Here is a 19,750-nt window from a genome sequence, read left to right as displayed (position 1 = left end):
CCAACCACAGGCCAACTCCCTCCCTTCCAATCTCTCTGGGTGGGGGAGGCAGATTTATAATCCCTGCTTCACTTATTACACTCACCCCAACCATAAGTGTCACCTCAGCTCCAGTACCTCCCTGAAAATGAGTTAGAGCCTCCTGAGGAATCAAAGGCCAAAAGCTGGTAAAGTGAATCAGCAAGATTTACTGAAAAAGAGTTCCATATAAATGAATGACCACGATCCTGAGCTGTGTGACATTATTTCTAACGCATCTCAGTGAGAGACAGAGAGCTGTTCCTCCATTATTCAATAATAAATGCCTGTTTTATAATCGGGGCTTAGCAAGTTAATACAGTGATGTCAACGGCTGCTAACGGAAAAGGCTTGGCGTTGCCAGTGAATACAGTGAATAATATCAGGGATTTCTCACTGGTGACAGTGACTTACTGCTGCTCGTTCATGAGTGTAAAAGACTCGTAATTCAAGATTACCACAACCATGACTGAGTTATGATACTGTTTCACACAAGTAACAAAGCATCTGGAGCTCAGTCACTGGAGAGCTATTTGGTCACATCAATGGGAGAACAGAATTCAGCCATTTTAACTGGCCTTTTAATTCATTCCAGAAAGCAAAACCAATTGTCTATTGTTGCTTTTCTTTTCAAAGTCGTGGGCTATCAGTCACTCTTTAGGGCACTGCAATTCTTCTCATTTTCTCCATCACTCATATGCACATACACACCCCAAAGAACTTGTACTATCAAGGATGTTATTTTTTAAAATAAACTTAAAAACTGGTCACATCTTGCATGGACAACTGATTAGAAGGTGCTGACAAATGCCAGGATATTATGTGATGGAAAATGTTCCAAAAATACCAAAAGGGCCACAAAGTGGCAGTCTTACAGTTTGCTGGTTGGCATGGTTACTCCTGGCCTAGTAACAGGCCGCTGTCATTGCCAACATAATTGAGCAATCATGTATTAGATGGGCACAAAATGTCTGGAGGGCAGCACATTACACTCTTTGATTAATATTGAGATGATTCGTATTTGTGATTTATAATCTGCAGATTTGTGATTGGCGTCTATGCCTGATTCATCCAGTTTGCATTGTGCTTCCATTAACAGATCTAATAGAAGGAGACTGCCTCTTTCAAGACATCTCATAACCTCAGTCTGCCAGCCACTTCAACACTGTCAGCCTTATCTTTCAAACTGAAATTCAAACACCAGAACGGTCTCTGAATTACCATCATACATCAGAATACCAGAATTTCTAAATGATAAAATTTTCCCCTCCACTCTGCCTTGCCAAGTGCTGCAATCTTTAACTTTAACCTTCGCTTCTACACAGCCAGGAAGAACACACACCGATCACAGCAAGAACCCTTTAAATATCCAATTCATGATTTGAGCCTTAGTGCTATTTTAACCATTGGCCTGAGTAGGAGGTTATTGCACTGCTACACAATGAAGTGAATTTGCCTGCAATCTGAAGCACAGCAATTGGTAATAGTCTAAGTTCAACATCACACATCATTGTATTCAACAATTAGCAATTTTATACTGGCAACACAATATAATAAAAAAGAATTGCAAAGAAAATTAACCACAATTTGCAATTTACACACAATGAAAGCTATGAGGCATAAGACAGGGTTCAAATAGCTACGAACCATGAGTGACTCACTGATGTGGTTTAATGCCGCTTGTACATTGATGCAAGTATTGTGGGTTCAGGTCAAATGATTCAAAATGAGCTCATAAACAACTTATTTAAGTTTTGAGAAGGTAAAAAAGGGAGAAGTTAATTTCTTACAGAATGGTGATGATGGGAATACTTTATTGGAAATGCATAACGAGAAACTGGACCATTCTGGGTGGGGAAAGGGCAACTTGTGAAGCAATACCCTGAATCCAGGACACCTGAAAGACATTCAGAGACATGTTGGATTGACTGTTTTGTTGTAGGTCCACTGACTCACATGGTAGCAGATGTTACGCCCTTTATATATGGAAATCAATTGCCTAAAGCCTATTTCAGATTCCCTCCGCTGAATTTGTCCTGTGTTAAGCAGGGCAAATGCTGAGCCTGTTTCTGAAATGAATGAAAATGCCAGAACATATTCTCTGGGGATTAATTATGGAATATCTCATATACACTAAGCAGCACTTCAATTTCCTTTGGCCATGTTATGTGCTATGCTGACTGTCTCAGGAAACATTTGGACCTGGGAGGAGATTTTTGCAATTCCAAACTGTCAAAGCACATATGCTCATTATGTACAATTTGCAACCACATACAAACTGATTCTGAGAGGAAAAGCTTGAAAATCTGGAACAAGCCCATTAAACAAATTTACTTCAAGTGGCTTCAAGTGCAGCCATTAGGATGGAAGCTGGAATCTAGTTATTCTGAAAGAACTGCAATAATCGAACGATCCAAATTATGTCTATCTTTCCACCTCAATTCGGGTTTAATAAATTGAGTTTTCTGATAAGCCTGAAGCTGTCTCGCATGCATTGGTTAGACAGTCAATTGATTTAAAATTTCCATTATAATGCTGGACAAATACCTTTCATCAGAAATTCCTGGTTGGTATCTAGGGTGACCCAAGAAGAATGACCATGTGCGTGTGCGGGTGAGAGACAAAATCTGTGTAACTGTCCCCCAGCAAGAGACTAAACCTACAGAAGAAGGAGAGGTCACCACGTGGCCTTGACAATTTGAATTGCCAGGCTTCATCTGCTTGATGGTGCTCAGGTGACCACTTGATACTGCAGTACAGTGGGCAAGTGGATGAGACTACAATGTAATGTGTCAGGAGGCTATTGGTCATGACCATTGGAATCGTCCTTAGCCTCTTAGAATCAAAGAATCCCTACAGTGTGGAAGTAGGCTCTTTGGCCCATCGAGTCCACACCGACCCTCTGAAGAGTATCCCACCCAGACCCATGCCCCTACCTTATCCCTGTATCCTTGCATTTCCCATGGCTAACCCACCTAACCAACACATTCCTGGACACTATGAGCAATTTAGCATGGCCTTGAATAAGTCAGGTTTCTGGTGCATTTTGGGAGGTGGAAGGACTAGGGCAAGGGAAGCCTCACATTCCTCCTCATCTCCAAGGAAGGCCAAAAAGAAATTTACAATTTCACTTCTTTGGTCTTCCTCTGGCTCCAAAATGCTTTTCACAGAATTGTTACAGCGCAGAAGGAATTAGAAGTAAGGTTTAAAGATTGAGAAATAAACAGAGGAAGGACCGAGAAGGGAAAAATTTAGGATGCATTAGAAATCAAATCGGGAAGGAGAGAAATAATGTTGGGAAAAATTGGATTAAGAGAGAGAGCAAAAAAGAGCCAGTGAGAGGAAGTAAGAACCCAGATTCTCTGTTAACATTCTAGATTTCCAGAAACTTCTAAGGAATGGATTTTCTTAACCTAAATTTGAAAGGTGTGTGAGACTCCAGCAAGATCTAATCCATTACTTAGTTCCTACACTTGTTGTATTTATATGATGATAATCTGCTGGCATCAGCTTTGATAGTATTCTTTTTAATTAGAACACAGAAATGGCTAACTTTGTGACACTTCAGTCCTGACATGGAGCCTCAATAGATGGGAGCTTTGCTTGCAGAATTGGCCCCGTGATAACATAGCTCCGTCGCCAGTTTGTCAACTTGCCATTGAGACTTCATATCAAGAGGGCAGGATTATGAAAGTGTGCTGTTTCAGAACTGGAACAACATGTTCTGTGTCTCTCTCACACACAACACTGACCTTCAGTTGACATTGCAGTGACTCCATGTAAATACAAAGTATTAACGTTACAACACTGTACAACAGAAATGCCCAAAACAAGATGCAAGTTTATTTTTCTCATTTTAGCTCCATCTTTCTTCTTTCAGTCCTAATTCCTGTATCCACAGCATTGAGAAATTTCAGTAAACCAGGACATTTATGGGTTCCCACACAAGTACTTCCATTTTCTTCAAGTCTGAAAACCAGTTTCATCTCTGTCTGATTCTCTCCATCTGTGACTCTTAACATGCAGCTGACAATGATTTTAAGCAGGGTCTCTGCTGCCTTTGCCTCTCCTTCCTGCCACTCAATTTCCACACAGAGCATCATTCTTCATGTCTCTTATTGCGATTCTTCAGTCTTTTCTCAGTTTCTCCTTTACATATGGATCACATGCACATCTCCACTTCACTGCCTGGCCATTCATTTTCTTAGCAAATCCAGGTATTCACCTAGATTCTAGACGTCACCACGATGGGTGAGTCAACATCTTGGCTGTCACACAGAACTAGAAAATGCTGATCATTTTTTCATATAGATTGTTTTTAAGTGCCTCATAAAATTGTACAACTGTAGGAGAAAAAGAACAACTGTGCTGTGGTTAGCACAACCCACAGATGTAGTTATGACACAACAACTAAAGTCAACTGTCATAACACACAAACAATTCCACTCCCTCATGTAATGCAGGCAAAAAGAACTCCTCTATAAATAATTGCAATGCAATAAGAGAATTATCCTTCACATAAAATCACTAATCTTCTGTTCCGCTCCTGTGGTACAGGATCATTCCCTTGTATATTACAGTTCTCACAAGAATAATATTCCGAATTGCTGTTTCTTTTGATTTGTTATAAGATGCATTATTTAAAAAGCTATTCAATACATTTAGAAAAGAAACTCTCAGCAGTGAAACTTGTTAAAAAAAAGTGTCGTCGCATTTGACTGTCACTGAGTTGATCTCATTGTTGGAAAGTAACGGTGAAATGCTATCGATTCTATGCCCCATTAATCTGCACTGTACTAAATCTTAGCAAGTAGCTCCAAAGGCAATTTTGAATTAACACCATATCCATTAAAGCAAGCAAAAAGCACCAATAAATTCCAGAAAAGATTTTCAGAGGGTTTTATCCAGACTGCTGTGTACACTGGGTGAGCCAAGTCACAGTAAGACTTCTATAAAGTGTGTTAGAGAAAGAAAATGGTAGTTTTCAACATGGGTAAATTGGATTAGAAGTCTCTGAACAAACACTAACGTGCTTGAATTAATAATTACACAACAATCTTTGACCTTTATCACATCCTCGACCATTATGATCAGCGTTGGATTGAAAGCTGTTTTTCCAGTCTCTTACGTAACAACATAAGAACATACAAGTTAGGAGTAAGATTAGACTATACAGCCAATCTGCTCCATCATTCATTATCATCGCAACTAATCTTGGCTTAGACTTCACTTTCCTGTCCACTCCTCATATCCCTCAATCCCTGAAAAGCCAAAACTCTGAACTTGTCAGCCTTAAAACCTTGTGGAAGTAGAGAATTCCAAACATTCAGAAACCTTAAGTGAATAAATATCTCTTCATCATGACTCCTTATTCTGAAATGATGTCCCCTTATCCTAGATTACGCAGCCAGGGAGAAAAGATGTCTTTTAACCCCAATAAACCCCTTCTTAATCTTCAATGTTTTAATGAGATCACCACTTATTCTTCTCAACTCCAGGGAATAGAAACCAGATTTATCCAGCCTGACATCATTGGATTCCCTCACATCATATCTCAGGGACTAATCTCGTGAACCTTCACTGTACCCTCTCCAATGGAAATGTACCCTTCCTTAAATATGATGGCTAAAGCTACACACAGGAAAGAAATTCTAACAAAACCTTTTTATTCTTTTACTTCAATCCCTTGAAGTAAAGGCAAAATGTCATTTGCTTTTCTAATTGCTTGGTATACCTACATGCTAACTAGTTGTATTAGAGGGCGTAGACTTGCTCACCAAGCCGGTGTGTTTGATTGCAGACGTTTTGTCACCCTGCTAGGTACCATCATCTGTGCACCTCCGGTGAAGCGTTGGTGTTATTTATATGCCTCGCTTGTTATTTTTATGCCTCGGTTTGCTGGGGTGGTTGGCATCACTTCCGGTTCTGTTTCTCAGTGGTTTGTATATCGGGTCCAATTCAATGTGTTTGTTGATAAAGTTCCATAATAGGGCAGAAAGAGACAAGATGGGTTGTGAACTGTCTGACAGTCAGCTGCAGCATTACAATTATAGTAGCCATTTCATCCCAAAGTGCAACATTGAATTGCAAAAGCACACTGTAAGTAGATCAGAGATGTGCCATGAAGGTTCGTTGTCGCTGGCACATATCAGATGCCAATATCTGTGGATGTGCGTGTGTGTGGCCAGTGCCCATGGATGTGTGCCCTAAGAGGTTGGTGCCCAGTGTCTACCATGGAGTTGCTTTGGAGCACGCTGCGAGCTGATGTCTCCTAGTGCCCTCTCTGACTTCCACATTGAGAATCTCTTGGTTCACAGCTGATGGTAGGACAGGAAGCTGCATTTTAATGATGCAAAATGCACAGAAAATAAGGTCATCAACAGGCAATAGTCCCTCCCTACCTTATCAGGCATCATGCCACTACCTAATGAGAATCTCACTTCGACACCCAGAACAATGTTAACCAGATGCAGTGAGTTGCTCGCAACATCCAGGTCAGCCTTGTTGGATTTCTCAAGTGATTCTGCCACAAATCTCACCCGAGTCCATATCGCTCAGGCCCCTATAGGATTCCACCCACAGAGTATTTCTTAAACAGTGAGAGGCTGGGAAATGTTGAACTTCAAAGGGACCTTGGTATTCTTGTTTATGATTCAATGGAGGTTAACATGTCTGTACAGCAAGCAACTATGGAAGCAAATAGTACGGCAATCTTGGTTACCAAAAGATTTTGAATACAAAGTCTTGATGTGGCCACACGCAGATGTATTGTGTGCAATTTTCAGACTTTTACCTAAGTAAGACATACTTGCCATCGAGGGAGTACAATGAAGGTTCACCAAAGTAACTCCTGTTTTGGAGGGATTATTGTATGAGGAAAGCTTAAATAGACTGTCCCTACATTTTTTGGAGTTCAGAAGAATGAGAGGTGATCTCATGCAAACATACACAATTCTCACAGGGCTCAACCAGGTTGATGCAGGAAGAATATTTCCATTAGCTGGGGGACATCTAGAACCAGTCAACACAGTCTCAAAAATAAAGGTTAGGCATTTAAGACTGAGTTGAGGAGAAAGAGGGTGGCGAGTCTTCTGGAATTCACCTCTCCTGATGGTTGTGAAGGCTTTGTCATTGAGTATGTTCAAGGCTTATTTCCACTTATTAAAAACATCAAAGGATATGGGGACAGTGCAGAGAAATGGCGTTGAAGTAGATCAGTCATGATCCCATTAAATGGCGGAGCCGGCTTGAAAGGTTGAATGGGCTATTCCAGCTCCTATTTCTTATTTTCTTGTGTTCTCCATTTCCTTCCACATAATTCTCGGTAATTATCTAATCACTTATTTCAGGCCTCTTGAACATTCCTGATTTTAATCACTCCACTGTTTGCAGCTACACCTTTATTTGCCTTCTGTCTTCCCAAACCTCCCTGCCTCTCTCTCCCCTTTTCAGACGTGCCTTATGTATAGCTTTTTCATCTTTTGGCCATCTACCTTAATATCTCTGCGCCTCAGTGTCACATTTTCCTTCATATTGCTTCTGTGAAGGTGCCTTAGACTTTATTTGATCATAATAAGGGTGCTAAACAAGTAAAGGTTGTTGTTGGACAGCGTGAGACACATTCAAAAACTATTTTCCAACTTGGGTTTGTCCTAATGCTGACTATTAGTTTTAATAAATAATGATGAGGAGACAGAAAGAAACTTCCACAGGCAAACTTTTGCACTGTGGTCTTAGTAATTACATTTTTATCTGTGGATTTCACCCAAGAATCCCACGTGGGCTGATCATCATCATACAATCCTAACCTTTCCAAAAGGGTGAGAAAATATTGCACTGTTAGACTACGCTTGTCAGGCTAAACAATGAATCAAATTTATTTGCAAGGATTAAGATGAGACAAAAACAAAACATTGCCAAACCATATTAGTCTTATGAATTAATTTTTGATTTATAAAAGAAGCTTATTAGAATCCGAGTTCCATTTCACAATATTCACATTTTTTTCAATGATCTTTCGGCTAGCTCTGAGCATCCATATTTCCAGATTTCAATCTTACTATCATGGCTTGGTCATATGGCTAAAGTGAGTGATATTAAAATGTGTAGCTTTCACAGCACTTTTATGTTGCAGATATTGAGTCATTAATCAACTTCCTCCCAGGATATCATCCTTTTGAATTAGCCATTTATAGGTAAAAAAATTATGTCCTCTTTCACTGTGGCTGTTTGCATGCAAAGAGACATTACAGTGAGGGGAAATCATGATTGTATCAATATATTTTTGACATTCATCAGGGAAGTTGACTAGGCTATCGATCGTACTGACAAACATCACACTAATTAACATCACACTGGCAGTGGTTTGCAAATTCTGTAAGTTGACAGACAGTCTGTCCCTTTATGTAGGACCTCTATACATTTATAGGGAAACAGCTACCATCTTTTGCTGACTCATGCAATGTGCATGGACTAACATCAAGCTGACTCCGAGGAGCAAGAAGCTGGTTTATGACGCTGATGTTCTCTTTGTTGGGAAGAGGATCTAAGGAGCCTACAAAGGGATATAGCTAGGTTAAAGGAGTTGGCAAAGATCTGGAAAATGGAGTATAATGTGGGAAAAGTGCAAACTTGTCCATTTTGGCAAAAATAATAAAAACACATATATCTAAACAGTGAGAGGTTGCAGAGCTTTAAGATGCAGGGAAATCTGGGCATTGTCATGCATCGATCACAGGAAGTTAGTGTGCAGGTACAGCAAGTAATCAGGAAAGCTAATACAGTGTTATGTTTTATTGTGAGGGGAACTGAATGCAGCCCTAACCTGCATAACTTCCCTATGTTATGCTTCAGTTATACAGGGCATTGGTGAGATCACATCTGGTGTACAGTGTACAGTACTGGTTATTGTACTCATAAATAAATATTAAAGCATTGGAAGCAGTTCAGAGAAGATTTACTAGACTAATAATTGGAATGAGCAGATTGCGTTATGATGACAGTCTAGACAGGTTAGGGCTGTATCCTTGGGAGCTTAGAATAGTCAGAGGTGGCTAAATTGAAACAGATAAAATCCAGAGGGGGCTTGACGAGGCGGGTTGAGAAACATGTTTTTTCTTGTGGGAGAATCTAGAGCTAAAGGTCATAGTCTAAAAATAAGGGGGCACCCATTTGACACAGAGGTGAGGAAACATTTTTTCCCACACAGAGGGTGTGTGTCTTTGCAATTCCCTTCCTCAAAAGGCAGTGGACGCAGGATCTTTAAATATTTTCAAGGCAGAGGTAGATAGATTCTTGACTACTGAAGGAATGAAAAATTATCGGAGGATATGTAGAAATGTAAAGTTGAGGTTAAAATCAGATTAGCCACAATCTTATTGCATTGCAGGACAGGCTTGAAGGGCTGAGTTGCCCACTCTTGTTACTTGTTTGTACGTTCTCAGCATCTTGATCCCTGACTGTGAAACACAGACGGCTGGGAGCTATCACAGAATGGAGGCTGAGCAACTTTCAGCTTCGCTGCTGTGACATGTTCTGGGCCTTTCATGGAGGACAACACACGAATGTAGCAGCTCATCCCCAAGTCAGTCGGAACTTATTGAGCACGGGAAGAGTTCAGGGGCTCCGACACATTCCCAGGATGGAAGGCAATTGTGTATCCAAGGATTTTCTGGATGGTGAGCTAGCCAGAGGCTGACAACCAGCAGGATGCCCAAAGCTCCGATTCCAGGAAGCCGGAGGTGAAGGCCCGAACCATTGATTCTCAGCCCTGGAGGACACCGGATGGCACAGGGAAATGGCAACATCGCCTCTGAGCTGGTGGGCACTGCCATGCCCATCAGGGGCTACAGCGGTTTGGCAGCAGTCACCCACACTGACACCAGCTCACTAGTCCAACATTAGACACTGTGGCAGAACCAGCTTCTCAAGGAACAAGAAAGATCCTCCCATTGGCAGAATGTGAAGAAACCCCATTCCCAATGCATTTCATTTGCTGCAGGTTCATCATCTTCTCCAGACAGAAGTATGCTGATGTTTGTCCCATATCAAATGAGCTGTTCATAGCCAGTATTGGTTACTCACGTCACCATTAGAGCCCGGTTCAAGGTGACCCCTTGAAGCAGATAGTTATACATGCACTTCAAAATATCTCAGTTCAGCTAAAACCTGCATAACAGAGATGTGAAACAGTGCAAAGCTCTGCATCTCGGTTACTTTCAACAACTCTCAATGTGACACTTTAATGTTGCGATCCATCAACTCAATCTGCTTCCAAAAGGAAAAGACTGTCCCTTAATAACTTAGTAGGTAAATGCACCATGGAGCATAGGATTGACCTGTTTCACTTCACACTCAATGCTGAGGTCGCTATTTCAATCAAAGCAAAAGCTGGGCCCTTGTAATTGACCTCAATCTCCCTGTAACTGGGAACAGACAGGAAAATCCACTGTGGGTCCAATTTTCAACTTTACACCATTGACCATTAACCTCCCCCCCCCCCCCCCCCCCAACTGGAAAGTGTACATTTTTTGTGAGAACACATTTGCTTCACAGGTGCTGCCAGACCTGCTGAGCTTTTCCAGCAACTTCTACTTTTATTCTTGATTTACAGCATCCACAGTTCTTTCGGTTTTTAATTGAGAAGGGATTTGCGATGCCCTATGTGGTCAAACTGCCGACTGAGTCTCATTGTGTAAACTCACATGTGGAGAATGACATTTAGGAAGTGTAGCAAACTTGGGTGAAAAGGCAGCTTTGTATCAATGGCTCACCAGCACCAGCATCATACCTGGGTAGGCGGTTGATTTGGCAGTAGAGGTCAGTTAGAATCATACAATCCCTAAAGTGCAGGAGCAAGTCTCCACCAAGCCTCCAAAGATCATCCCACCCAGACACAACCCATATCCTATTGCTGTAACCCTGCATTTACCCATGGCTAACCCACCTAGCCTGCACATCCCTGGATACAAGGGGCAATTTAGCATGGCCAATGTGCCCAACCTGCACATCTTTGGACTATGGAAGGAAAGCAGAGCACCCAGTGGGGACCCTCAGAGAGAACGTACAAACTCCAAACGGGCAGTCACCCAAGGCTGGAATTGAATCCAGGTCCCTGGCGCTGTGAGGCAGCAGTGCTAACCACCGTGCCACCTATTGCTGTGAATTGTCAGCAACTCCATTATGAATGGTCGAGGGGAAAGTGGACGGATTTTGGTCCAATCTGGGTCAGCAATTCTCATCATTCTAACAGTCACTTCCACCCGGTCCCTGGGCGCAGCCTGTACCTGAACAAGCGAGAGCGTTGTTAGAGCAATGGGTGCAGCAGGGGTGGGCGTGGAGAAATCATTGGCCTTTAATTTAGTTTTGAGCATTGCTAGTGCCGACACGTCTTCTCCCTCCCCTTTCTGCATAATAGTTCGGGCTTGCCTCAGCCGGATTTCAGGTCATTTCTTACCAGATGGAAAGCAAAAGGCATTGGTACCAGTGTGGATGCACAGCAGATTCAACACAAGCAAGGAAAGCTACAATATGTAGAGATGGAGACCAAGTCTACTCAATTGTACAGGTTGTTTTTATTGTGGCCTTTTTTTTGGCTAAATGTGCATAATTGAACTCCCAGCTTCAGGCTTTCATTATTTGCTTCACTTCCCCCCCACCCACCCCAAACAGCCAAATAATCCTTTATAATCCGTTGTAAAGAACATTATTGAAACCATGATCGAGAGAAATTACTGCTTTCATTGGAAAATGCAAACTGGAGAGGCGCCCGCGGATGAAAGCCTTATACTATAATATCGTAGGCAAATACAAGATTTATTGTAAAATACATTGCTAAAGGTAGCAGGCATCTAACATCAAAACTCGGGGGAGACAATCCACACAAAAGCTGTGGAGAGTGTGATTTCGAGAACAATGCATTATAAATCTTGTTGTCCCGCATCGACCTTTATAAAGCACTATTTCAGTTGCACATTGATGCAAAAACCGTAAGATTCCTCCCCCCCCCCCCCAGAATCTTTGCCTGCTCAGTCTCTGAACATCAAGCATTTTCACCGCAGAATAACATGCATTTTGCAGCAAGGTTAGCTTGAAGCAATTCAGCCCTGCACCAAATAAACAGGCGAGGATGCTGCAGACATGACAGTATTAGCATGCTCTTAAGCACTTACACAGTCAAAAGTAGCTTCAGCGAAGTTTCCTCAGCTTGCTGGGCAAAGCGCATAGTGGACCTCTATCTGCTTTCCTCCGCACACAGCATCCCAGGGCCATGGCGGGATGTAATGGAGAATGGTGCTCTCACACCACAGTTGCCTTTCTCCTCCAGCAACAGCTTGCAATTCAGTCACACCGGTGATGTTGAAAAGCTATGCATGCTGGAGGGAGGGGGTTGAACGTGAAAGAAGCGCTGGGGGTAAAAAAAGACGATATGCATGTCAACAGTTTCCAAGGCTACCCCCTTTTCAGTTGACGGGATGGTTCAATCCGCTTTTTTTTTCCCTCTCTCTCTCTCCCTGCTCCTCAGCACATCAGATCCAAATGGCATAACACGTTCCCGTTCAAGCGGCGGCTGGAATCACCAGGCTCCTGTACGCTCTGGCAAACAGCTTCTTAGCACAAACCGAGCTTGTCGTACCCATATTCTCCCTTCCGTAGAACACCTCCATCCCCTCCTGTCTTTCTCTGTCTCTCACACACACACACACACAGCTCATTCAGTTAGCAGCAGGCATGCCATTCATTGTGAGGTGAAGCTGAGATATTGGGACAAAACAAGAATTCAAACACAGCGGGAGCTTTTTCTTTAATTCACCGGGGCTAGCCCATTCAAACGCAAGGCTCTTAGGACAGAGTCTGGAAAGGATCAGCACACAATAATCGACCCCATCCGCTCTCTTTCTCCCCTATCATCCACCCCACCCTCTCTCTTTCCCCCCTATTAACTTAAATTGGCCAAGAACCCCCTTTTCTGCATTTACATCTGCTGTATGTCAGCAGTTCATCCACTTACAAGATCAACTACTTTACAGTGATGTAAGTTTAATTGTTTAATCGTCTACAACGGCAAGCTTTTTTATTGCCTCTGCACCATGGACCATCTTCCTATTCATATCCAGACCTATCCATGTCACATTGGTCTGACTAGCAGATAAAGCAGCCTCAGAGTATGACTGTGTGTGCTTGCCAGCTCAACATCACGAGTCCCATTATCCAGTGTACTCAGCTCCTATTTAATAAGCTTAATTAAAACAATGATCAATGCTAAAGAGCAGCTGAACCTGACCCAACTAAGCTCTACTGCACTCTGATTTTCCCTACTGTGCTGTTGTCCTATATTTTTTGCTTCAGTTATAGGATGTAGGCCAACATTTATTGCCCATTTCTCACTAGTTGCAAGAAGGTGGTTGTGAGCTGCCTCCTTGAATGGCTGTGTGCTGTAGGTAGAACCACACTGGTATCAGGCATAGAATCACAGAATCCCTACAGTGTGTAAGCAGGCCATTTGGCCCTTTGAGTCTACACCAACACTCCAAAAAGCATCCCACCCAGACACACCACCCCCTACCCTATCTCTGTAACCCTGCATTTTCCATGGCTAACCCATCTCGCCAACACATCCCTGGGCACAATGGACAATTTAGCATGGCCAATCCATCCAACCTGCACATCTTTGGACTGTGGGAGGAAACTGGACTACCTGGAAGAAACCTTTGCAGGCATGGGTAAAATGTGCAAACTCCACACAGGTAGTTGCCTGAGCTTGGAATTGAACCCATATCCCTCGTGGTGTGAGACAGAGGTACTAACCACTGAGCTACCATGCCATACAGTTCAAGGACTTTGACCAAATGACATTTCAGGAACAGCAATATAGCTTTTACTCAGGATGGCATTTGTCTCATGTTAGTTGTCTTTATTATTTTAATATTCTAGTTATTCTGGATTTGGAAGGTACTGTGAAAGGGACAATGAGTAATTGCTGCAATGCATCTTTTGGATAGTCTACATTACTGCCATTGTAAGTCAGTGGTGGAGAAAGTGATGTTCAAAGTGGTGGATGGGATGCCGTTCAAGAGGGCTGCTTTGTCATATATGGTGTGTAGCTTCTGAGTGTTATTGGAGTCGCACTCACCCAAGTGGAGAATATTTGACCATACTTCTGACTTGTGCCTTCTAAGATCATAGACAAGCCTTTGGGAAGAGAGGTGGTGAGCTGTAGAATTCCCATTGTCTAACTTGTCATTGTATTTATATTGCTGGTCCACTTAAGATTCGCATTAATGCCAATCCTTAGGATATTCATGGTATTTGATGCTAAATTAATCGATCTGGATTTTTTCGTGGGCCATGTAGCCATTGGTAACTGGCACACAGATGTGTTCTCTGTTTTCAGAACCATTTATGTTTTCATAAGTACAGATGCCTGTTGTTCAACTATTGCAAAGTTGGGTAGAGTACCTGTGGATTGGAAGGCAGCAAGTTAGAATTTGATGTTTGTAAAATGCTGGGGGTGGGGAAAGATAGCAATATGCAGTCCCCATAAAAGATGATGGGCTTTTTCTGTGATTAGAGATTCAAAAAGGATGTCTGTGGGCAGCAGCTTGAGGATTTGCAGGTACACAGACAGTACTCGAATTGAAACATTTGTATCGGACAACCATATAGTTAGGAGGCCAAGAAGCAATTTTGTTTTGTTATCAAGCCAACAAGTTTTGCTTTTAGCCAATCAATTTGAATCAGCTTAGATACCAAAAACCAATTAAATTTATATCAGAAGGTTTTAGCAACATAGGACCAATCCTCTTATAAGAAATTGACATGTCATCAAGGGTATAAAAGGAGAGGGCAATTAGAAAATCAGAAGAGTTAACTGCCATCTGCTAGATTTAACAGCTGTCAGCTCTCAAGAGAGAATCAGTCCTCTCTAAGTCTTAGAGAAAGCACCATCTAAATCAAAGGTACCTACAGCACAACTAGTTAATATTCCTGACAGGATGTTCGACAGAGAAGGTGTTCCTGACAGAACATTTGATGGAGAAGGTGTTCCTGGCAGAATATTTGACGGAGTAGGCACAGAACGTTTTGGAAGACACATAACCTGGCTCTTTCGGTTTTAGTTCTCAGAGGGGGGGTCAACCTCTACTTTATAACAGATTGGGGGCTCGTATCTGGGATTTGAACAGATTTGAATGGATTTGGATGGATCTGGATGGATTTGAACCAATCTGAACTGATGTGAATGGATTCGAACGGATCTGAACAGATTTGGAGAGATTTGAACAAATTTAGGGTATGAAAGATCCCAGCAGATTTAAAACAGACTTGGGGACTAGTGACCTAGATCTTGAAAAAAAACTTAAGTGAGAAATGGAAAATCTGTTTAATTTCTTTAGCTTGTTGTTGGTTAAATCAGAAGTGGGGAAATGGCTCTTAACATTGCTAAAGAGTTTCTGGGGGTCAAAATTCCCAAATTTGCGAAGAAAGTTTAGAAAGACAGAAAAAGGAGATGCTTTTAGAATTAGCAGACAGGCTAGAATTGCGTTTAATGAGGGATAAGAGGAAAGCTGAAATTGTAACGGAGTTAGTCAGCATTTATCAGAAAAACAGTTGTTAGTGGAGTTAGAAAAAATTAAATTGCAAATTAGATAATTGGAGTTAGAAGGCATAGAAAAGGAAAGAGCCAGGGCAGAAGACAAAGAAAGGGAAATGAAACTGTTTGAATTATAGTTACAAGCAGAGAAAAGCCAAAAAGAAAAAGAGAAAGAAGAAAGGGAGAAAGAGAGAGAGTTTGAACTTCAAAAGATGCAAATTTAACAGGATATCCAACTTAAAATGATGGAAATGAAGGTAGAAGATAGGCTTAGTGAGGAGGAAGGTGATGATGAGCAGACCCATCATAGCCAAAGACCTGGCAGAGATATATACAAACATGTCAAAACATTACCAAAATTCAATGAAGAAGATGTAGAAGTCTTTTTCATTTTCTTTGAGAAATTGGCTAAATGGAAGAACTGGCCAGAGTCTATGTGGGCAAAGTTAATTCAGACCAAGTTGGTACGCAGGGCTACTAAGGTGTTTGCAGTGCTGTCAGAGGAGGTGTTAAGAAAATATGAAAGAGTAAAACAGGCTATTTTGAGTGCCTACGGACTATATAGACAACAGTTCGGAAATTTTAGGAACCAGGTTAGATTTATAATGAGTTTGAAAGAATTTAACAGAGCAACTTCGATGGATGAGAGCATTAAAGATGGAAAAGACATGAGGATCTTAGAGATGTTATTCTGCTGGAGGAGTTTAAAAACTCACTTCCAGAAGTGATAGGACTCATGTTGGGGAACAGAAAGTTAAAACAGCAGGAAGAGCTGCAGAGATGGTGGATGAATATGCATTAGTGCATAACTCACAATCTAGCTTCCGACAGCAATTTCATTCCATGATGGATAGAAATTGGGAAAGAGGTTATTTTTCAATGAAAAACAAAAAGTAGATCACAATGGGAACAGTTTATTACGTGTGAAAAAAGAAACCCAAGAGGGTGGAAAAGAGGTGAAAGACCTGAGGTATTTTTACTGCAGTAAGGTGGGACACACAAAGCCACAGGGCTGGTGGTTTAAGAAAGGCACTGGGAAAAAGGATGTAGGAAAAGAGGCTAAACCAGTTGAGGTAGTGAAGGAAATCCCAAGAGAAGTCGAGGAGCTGCAGGAGAGTGCACAGCCTAGTCATGGGCTGGAAAGTAAGATAGCGCCCAATCTTTTCAAAGACTTCACTTGTGTGGGTATGGTTTATTCAGATAGAACAGAGGAAGTAGGGAAAGAAGTTAAAATATTGAGAGATCTGGGAGCTGGTCAGTCTCTAATAGTAAGAGATGAAAATATTTGCACTCCTTCTGAAATATTACCCAAGAAAGTGATAAACTGTGGAATAAATGGAGAGAGTATTAGTGTTCGCCCGTGTAAGAGAAGGCTAGAAAGTCCAATCAAGACTGGGGAAGTGACAGTGGGAGTGATAGAAAAATTGGCTATTCCAGGAATACATTTTGTTCTTGGAAATGATATAGTTGGATCACAGGAGGGAGCGATCCCATTGTAGTGGAGAAGCCAAAAGAAAACCAGGGAACTGAGGAGTTAAGAAGAAAATACCCTAGAATTTTTCAGATTCCACAGCCATAAATTAAAACAAGAAAGGAAATAAAAAGAGAAAGATGAAGGAGTTGAGGTCCAGTTAGCTGACGCTCTGTTTGATGAAATGGTAGAGGAAAAACCTAAGCAGGTTGAGGGTCAGGCAGAGGTGTTTAGTTCTGAGAAATTAATTGAATTACAACTAAAAGATGAGACGATGAAGGATTTATATCATAAAGCCTGCTTGGAAAAGGAATCAGAATGTATTCCTGAATGCTATCACCTTAAGGATAAAGTCTTAAGGCAGAAATGGAGACCTTGGCAGGTTAGTGCAGATGAGAAATGGGCAGAAGTTCACCAGACTGTGTTGCCGATAGTGTACAGACAGGAAGTATTGCGGGTAGCACACGAATTACCTGTAGGAGGTCATCGTGGAGTGAGGAAGACTCAAGCTAAGATACAGAAGAATTGCTATTGGCCTGGATCACATAAAAATGTGGTTGAATTTTGCCGTACCTATCATATGTGTCAACTGGTAGGAAAGCCACAGGCAGTAATAAAAGCAGCGCCTTTGATGCCAATCCCGCATTTGAAGAACCTTACACACAGGTTGTAATTGATTGTGTGAGTCCCCTCCCTAAAATCAAAAGCGGGAACCAGTATATGGATGTGTCTACCAGGTTTCTGGAGGCAATTCCATTATGGAATGTCAAGGCAAGAAAGATTATGGAAGAGTTGCTAGCTTTCTTTACCCGTTATGGATTACCCAGGGAGATTCAGTCAGACCAAGGGTCCAATTTTACTGCCAAACTATTGAAGAAGGTCAAGGGTAGTTTAGGCATCCAACACTTTAAATCAAGTGTGTACCATCCTGAATCCCAGGGAGCATCGGAAAGGTGGCATCAGACCCTAAAGACAATGCTGAGGGCTTATTGCCGGGATTACCCAAATGACTGGAATAAAGATATCCCATTTATATTACTTGCCATTAAAGATGCTCCAAATGAATACTCCATTTGAATTGATATTTGGACACGAAGTGAGAGGGCCTTTAAAATTAATTAAGGAAATGTTGATAGGTCTGAAGTCAGAGATCTCACATTTGGATTATTTTTCTGAGGTGAGAGAAAGATTAAACAGAGTAGTGAATTAGCTAGACAATGCTTGAAGGTGGCATATAATGAAGCAAGTAGCAGATAGGAAGTCTAAAATTCATACATTTGCCCATAGGGATAAAGTATTGGCACTGTTACCAGTGGTAGGACATTGCTTCAAAGCAAGGTTTAGTGGTCCCTATCAGATTGAGAAGAAGTTAAGTCAGATGAATTATCTGGTAAAAATGCCAGATAGGAAAAAAATGTATCGGATATATCATGTAAATATGTTGAAACCTTACGGTGACAGGGAAAGGCAACCAGAGAAACAGGCATTAGTTACTGCCCCTCAGAGTGAGGAATCAAATCCAGATGATTCAGATTTTGATGTGCCTCAGAATAAACTGAATAATGAGAAAGTCCTTAAGGAATAGGACAGGGTAGTGAGCTTCTGTCCCAGGAACAGAGAACTGAATTAAAAGACTTGTTGCAGTGCTGTGAGGACATATGTAGAAATAGAATGGGGAGGACTAATACCCTAATACATGAGTTTGATGTAGGGAATGCTGTTCCGATAAAACAATACCCTGACAGCTTAATCTTCTCAAAGCTGCGCAGGTTCAGAAGGAAGTGGAAGTGATGCTCCAGAAGACGAGTCAAAGCAAGTAGAGTTTGCTGATCGTGTTGGTTCCTAATGGTACTCAACACTCCTGCGTAAATTATCAGAAGGTCAATGCTGTGTTCAAATCTGACTCATATGAATGGAAAAAGTAGGACAAGTGACTTCCATCCCAAAGTTGAACTTACTTTGTGGTTACTGGCAAGTACCTTTGTCCGAGAGCGCGAAAGACGTTTCTGCTTTTGTAACCCCAAATGGGCTGCATCAATTTAAAGTAATGTCCTATGGACTCAAAAATGCACCAGCCACTTTTCAAAGACTTATGAACAGATTTGTTGCAAGATTGACTAATTGCGCCGTCTACACAGATGACTTAGTGATCTTTAGTCATTTGTGGAAAGATCTCATGAAGCATTTGGCAGAACTCTTTGAGAGACCATAGAAGGCAAAGCTGGTCATAAATTTGGCAAAAGCAGAACTCATGAAGGCAGAAGTGACGTTCTGAAGGCAGAACATCGGATACGGACGGATGACACCAAGAAACGTGAAGACGAAGTCCATCAAGGAATTTCTAAGACTATCCTTGAAGAAGGAAGTGCTACGATTTTTAGGATTGAGTGGATTCTGCGGGAAATTTGTACCAAAGTTTGGTAACGTGGTGGCACTGTTGACAGACTTGTTAAAAAAGAACACAAAATTTCAGTGGACAGAACAATGCCAGGAGGCATTTGAGAATTTAAAAGCAGTGTTAACCACTGCACCAGTTTTAACCACACCAAATTGTTGAAACCCTTTAAAGTCACCATCAACGCAAGCTAGGTAGGTATTGGAGCTGTGTTGTTATAGGAGGATGCTTGTGGAATTAAAAGGCCAATCAGTTATTTTTCAAAAAAGCTCAATAT

The 19,750-nt window shown here is 41.6% G+C and overlaps 1 protein-coding gene across 3 annotated transcripts in view; it reads right to left on the bottom strand.

Moving 5' to 3' along the window:
• The window catches only part of LOC109928783 (Nance-Horan syndrome protein), a 391,487-nt gene that overhangs the window by 128,321 nt on the left and 243,416 nt on the right, over window positions 1-19,750 (bottom strand). Inside the window, exon 1 of one of the 3 annotated variants that reach the window (XM_048602690.1) lies at window positions 12,189-12,775. The exons of the other annotated variants lie outside the window; for them this stretch is intronic. The gene's annotated coding sequence lies outside the window, so the exon portion shown is untranslated. Of the gene's footprint in view, window positions 1-12,188; window positions 12,776-19,750 lie in introns of those variants that run through there. 3 annotated transcript variants of the gene reach the window in all.

Source organism: Rhincodon typus, chromosome 11 (genome assembly GCF_021869965.1).
Source record: "Rhincodon typus isolate 14 chromosome 11, sRhiTyp1.1, whole genome shotgun sequence".
NCBI lineage: Eukaryota > Metazoa > Chordata > Chondrichthyes > Orectolobiformes > Rhincodontidae > Rhincodon > Rhincodon typus.
The sequence above is the reverse complement of the archived record's forward strand: the minus strand, read 5'-3'. Positions and strand labels throughout refer to the sequence as shown.